Below are 6,000 nucleotides of genomic sequence, written 5' to 3'. Positions count from 1 at the left end.
ATTAACATATTGTTTGCCTTTGCTCCGTGACCTTTTGGTCAGCTATGTGGCCTGGTCCAATCTGCACCTTCTCCTTTGTTATCTCTTGCCCAACCCCCACCTCACTTGTTTATAATCTGTGACTTTTCTAATATTTGTCAGTTCCGAAGAAGGGTCACTGACCCGAAACGTTAACTCTGCTTCTCTTTCCACAGATGCTGCCAGACCTGCTGAGTGAATCCAGCATTTCTTGTTTTTGCTCAAAATCATGAATGGTCTAGGTAGAGTAAAATAGGAGAAACTGTTTCCTTTTCCCAGTGGTTGAAGGGTCAGTAACCAGAGGACACAGATCTAAGGCGCTTGGCAAAAAAATCAGAGGCAACCTGAAGAAACATTTCTTTATATAAGCAGATTCACCAGAATTATACCTGGCCTGAAAAGGTTAAAATTTGAGGACAGACTGCATAGCCTAGGCTTGTATTCCCTTGAGTAAGAAGATTAAGGGGTGATCTAATTGAGATGTTTAAGATGATTAATGGAGTTGATAGGGTAGATAGAGATAAACTATTTCATCTGCTCGGGGAGTCCAAAACAAGAGGGCATAACCTTAAAATTCAAACCAACCTGTTCAGGGATGATTTCAAGAAGCACTTCTTCACACAAAGTGTCGTGGAAATCTGGAACTCTCCCACTAAAAGCTTTTGAGGCTGGGGATCAATTGAAAAGATCAAAACTGTGATTGATAGACTTTTGTTAGGCAAGGGTATTAAAAGCCGTGGAACCAAGGCTGCGAGATGGAGTTACAGATGGATACAGAACAGCCCTGAGCTAACTGGATGGCAGAACAGACTCAAGGAACTGAATGGCCTATTGCTGTTCCAGAGACTGTCACAGGATAGCAATCTGGAGGAGGAACCACAGCCAATTTCTGGTAGGTTTTAAGGAGTGTGCTAAAGAAGGACCAAGAGGTAGAGAAGCAGTGGCGTTTAGGGAGGGAATTTTAGGGCTTAGGGCTATGGCAGCTGAAGACACATCCACTAATTGTGGAGTAATTACAATCAAGGATCCCCAAGAGACCAGAATTGGAAGAGCACGGAGATGTTGGTGGTGGGAGGGAGTTGCGGGGGGGGGGGGGGGGGGCAGGTGGTGGTTGGGGAGGGTTGGTGTAGGGCTGGCAGAGATTACAGGGATAGGGAGGGACAAGGCCATGGAGGGATTTGAATGCAAGGATGAGAATTTTAAATTAGAGGATTTGCTGATCTTGAGCCAATGTAGGTCAGTGAGCACAGGATGATGGGGGAATTAGACTTGGTGTGAGTTAGGATGCAAGCAGCAGAGTTTTGGATCAGCTGGCGTTTATGGTTGGTAGAACTTAGGAGGCTGGCCAGGAGAGCATTTGAATAGTCATGTCTAGAGATAACACAAGCATGAATGAGGGTTTCGGTAGCCAAAGAGCTGAGGTAGAGGTGGAGAAGGGTGATAATATGGAGGTGGAAATAGGTGGTCTAGGTGATGGAGAGAACATGAGGTCACACAGCTCCACAATACATTACAATGTGCCCATAAAGGAAGAAGCCTGAGGTAGGGAAGAAGGGAAAGACATCCACCTGAATTTTTCAATCTGCTACGCTAACGCTGCCAGTAGGCATTACCTACCTGCATTAACACCATTCTGACAATTCAGAACATTTTCTCATATTCTGACTTTCTTTGCTTCACACTGTCACCATATGGTTGAAAGTGGAATTACAACAATAGACAGAGGACAATACACACTCATCTTTCTTCTTCCTTTGGCCTCCTTGTCTCGAAAGACAATTGGTAAGCACCTGGAGGTGGTCAGTGGTTTGTGGAGCAGCGCCTGGAGTGGCTATAAAGGCCAATTCTAGAGTGACAGACTCTTCCACAGGTGCTGCAGATAAAATTGGCTGTCAGGGCTGTTACACAGTTGGGGCGCTCTCCTTACACTTCTGTCTTTTTTCCTGTCAACTGCTGAGTCTCTTCGACTCGCCACTCTTTAGCCCCGCCTTTATGGCTGTGCGCAGCTCTGGTGATCACTGACAACTGACTCCCACGACTAGTGATCAATGTCACAGGACTTCATGTCGCGTTTGCAGACGTCTTTAAAGCGGAGGCATGGACGGCCGGTGGGTCTGATATGAGTGACGAGCTTGCTCTACAATGCATCCTTGGGGATCCTGCCATCTTCCATGCGGCTCACATGGCCAAGCCATCTCAAGCGCCGTTGGCTCAATAAGGTGTATATGTTGGGGATGTTGGCCGCCTCGAGGACTTCTGCGTTGGAGATACAGTCCTGCCACCTGATTCTCCGGAGGCAGCGAAGGTAGACTGAGTTGAGACGTCGCTCTTGGCTGACATACATTGTCCAGGCCTCGCTGCCGTAGAACAAGGTACTGATGACACAGGCTTAAAACACTTGGGCTTTTGTGTTCCGTGTCAGTGCCATTTTCCCACACCCTCTTGCCAGTCTGGATATAGCAGCGGACGCCTTTTCCATGCACTTATTGATTTCTGCATCAAGAGACAGGTTACTGATGATCGTTGAGCCAAGGTAGGTGAACTCTTGAACCACTTCCAGAGCGTGGACGCCGATATTGATGGATGGAGCATTTCTGATGTCCTGTCCCATGATGTTAGTTTTCTTGAGGCTGATGGTTAAGCCAAATTCGGTGCAGGCAGCCGCAATCCTTTCGATGAGTCTCTGCAAACACTCTTCTATGTGGGATGTTAATACAGCATCGTCAGCAAAGAGGAGTTTCCGTACTTTGGTCTTCGCTCTAAGATGGGCAAGGTTGAACAACCTGCCATATGATCTTGGGTGGAGGAAAATTCCTTCTTCTGAAGACTTGAATACATGTGAGAGCAGCAGGGAGAACAAGATCCCAAACAGTGTAGGTGCGAGAACTACAGTTCTAGGTAGTGCTCCACCCAGCGGTCCATTTGTTTGCGTTGGTCAGTGATCATTTCCCCTGATTTAGACTTGAGGGGGGGCGATCTTCTTGATGGTTGGCCCAAAAGCTCTCTTGATGCCATCATACATTCCTCTGATGTTTCCGGTGTCGGAGGCCAGCTGAATATGCATAGTTGTTGCCAGTAGTCATTTGCACAGTGCAGGCTCATAAACAATGTAGGCTCATAAACACTTGGAAAACACTTGGAAAAGGGATAACGGCAAGTACTGGGATATGGAAATAAAAAATGTAAATACTGAAATTGCACAGTCAGGATCTGTAAAGAAATGGTATCATAACATTGTGGGTGTGTAGCCTTCATTAGAATTGACTTTGATGTGGAGTATACCCAACACATCACAACCTTTTGGTGTTACATTTTGATAAGAAAAATAAGGAGGTTAGATATTACTTGGAAAATAAGAATCTAAATGGGGTAGAGGAGCAAAGGGATGTGGGAGTACAAATACACAAATCACTAAACGTAGTGACGCAGGTAAATAAGGCCATAAAAAAGCAAACCAAGCACTCGGGTTTATTTCTAGAGGGATATAATTGAACAGTAGATAAGTTATGCTGAATTTATATAAAACTTTGTTTAGACCACACTTGGAGTACTGTGAACAGTTCTGGTTGTCATATTATAAAAAGGATATGGAGGCACTGGAGAGAGTGCAAAAAAGATCTACAGGGATGACACTAGAACAGCGAGGTTATACCCATTGGGAAAGGATGAACAGGCTGGGTCTCTTTGCTCTTCAAAAGAGAAGGCTGAGGGGTGACCTAATAGAGGTCTTTAAAATTATGAAAGGTTTCATTTACGTAGACACAGAGAGGAGGTTTCCACTTGTGGGGAGCAGCAAAATTAGAGGTCATCAATATAAGACTGTCACCAAGAAATCAAATAGGGAATTCAGGAGAAACTGCTTTACCCAGAGAGTAGTGAGAATGTGGAACTCACTACCACGTTGCGTAGTTTAGGCAAATAGTATAGATGCATTTAAGGGGGAGCTAGATAAGCATATGAGGAAGAAGGGAATAGAGGGATATGCTGATAACCTTAGATGATCAAAGATGGGAGAAGGCTTGCATGAAGCATAATGCCAGCATGACTGGTTGGATCAAACAGCCTGTTTCTGTGCTGTATATACTATGTAATGTCTTTTCATTGACCTGCTGTGTATTTCTGCTTTTATACAAGATAGGTGTAAATATAGAAATGCCATCTCAGTGCATCAATCCAATGAACCCTACAGTCTCCCCCATCACAGTGTCTTTCTGCACAGTGTGGACCCCCACTTTAATGGAAATAGACTATGTGGCACCAGCCGTACATAGCCACTAGGGGCGGTAGGACAGACACAACATTTACTCTACCATGGAACTTGGATGAGTTTGGGAGTTGGAGGGATAGGGGAAGCGTTCACAGAATTACCAAATAGGTTAGCAGTGGAAAATCTGGTTGAGGGAATTGTTGTGTGTTGTTATATTTTGTAGTGTTCCTGGGGCATTCTGGAGAAAGTCTCAGACTCAGGATAAGGTCAACAAAGAACTCTTTATTATTTACATAATACTATATACACTCTCATCAAGTCTCCTAAGCTAGCATCCTTTGTGCTGCTACCTCTTCTTCTCCCAAGCCTAACCTCATGTGACTGTTACATCATCTTATAGTGGGAGGATAGCCGTAGACTCCAGAAAGATATCAATGGTTTGGTTGAGTGGGCGTAAAAGTGGCAAATGGAATTCAATCTAGATAAGTGTGAGGTAATGCATTTGGGGAGGGCAAACAAAGTGAGGGAATGCACAATAAATGGGAGGATATTGAGAGGGGTAGAAGAAGTGAGAGACCTTAGAGTGCATGTCCACAGGTCCCTGAAGGTGGAGGGACAGGTAGATAGAGTGGTGAAGAAGGTATATGGAATGCTTTCCTTTATTGGCTGAGGTATAGAATTCAAAAGCAGGGATGTAATGCTGGAACTGTATAAAAATGCTGGTTCGGCCACAGTTGGAGTATTGCGTACAGTTCTGGTCACCACATTACAGAAAGGACATAATTGCTCTGGAGATTTACAAGAATGTTGCCAGGGCTCAAAAGTTGCAGCTATGAGGGAAGATTGGATAGGCTAGGGTTGTTTTCCTTAGAACAGAGGAGGATGAGGGCTGACTTAATTGAGGTGTACAAAATTATGAGGGACCTAGATAGAGTAGACAGAAATGTCGAGTAGCAGAGATGTCAATTACCAGGGGGCACAGATTTAAGGTGCTTGGTAGAAGGATTAGAGGGGACATGAGGAAAGGCTTTTTCACCCAGAGGGTGGTGGGTGTCTGGAATTCACTTTTAGGAATGGTGGTGGAGGCAGAAACCCTCAATTCTTTTAAAACGTACCTGGACATGCACCTGAGGTGCTGCAACCTGCAAGGCTACAGACCAGGTGCTGGAAGATGGGATTAGATTGGGAGGTTAGTTTTTTCAGTCGGCACGGACATGACAGGCTGAATGGTCTCCTACTGTGCCGAAATTTTTCTAAGGTTCTATAGCTCACTGTCTTCAGCATTAACCCTTTACATCCTTATACTACAGGAATTAAACTGATCCTTGTCAGATCAAAGCATGAAAACAAGCGGAGACAGAAAATTTCTTTGTGTGAAGAAGTTCTGATCTAAACTTACTTTTCACTAGTTTATACCTATCACCTCGGCTTCTACAGGACTTGTGCACATTAACTAGGCTAGAGTTCCAGTCCAGTACTGAGGGAGTGCTACATTGTCGGAAGCACTATCTATTGAATTAAACAGAGGTTTGTGTGCCTGCAAGTTTGCACTAACATTAAAGACCCCCAGAAACTCCCTTGCTATTTGGAACACAACCATTTCTAGCAGGATTAGAGATCCTACTCAAGGGTCTCCAAGCTCACAATAAAAATGCTTTAAAAATTAATGGTGGTTATTTTCATGGAGCAATGGTCATGGTGCCACCCAATGACAATAACTGGATAACTGCAGCTAGTACAGGTGCAGTATCTGCTGCAGAAAGATTATCATTGTT

Source organism: Heterodontus francisci, chromosome 37, assembly GCF_036365525.1.
Source record: "Heterodontus francisci isolate sHetFra1 chromosome 37, sHetFra1.hap1, whole genome shotgun sequence".
NCBI lineage: Eukaryota > Metazoa > Chordata > Chondrichthyes > Heterodontiformes > Heterodontidae > Heterodontus > Heterodontus francisci.
Note: the sequence above shows the minus strand (reverse complement) of the source record.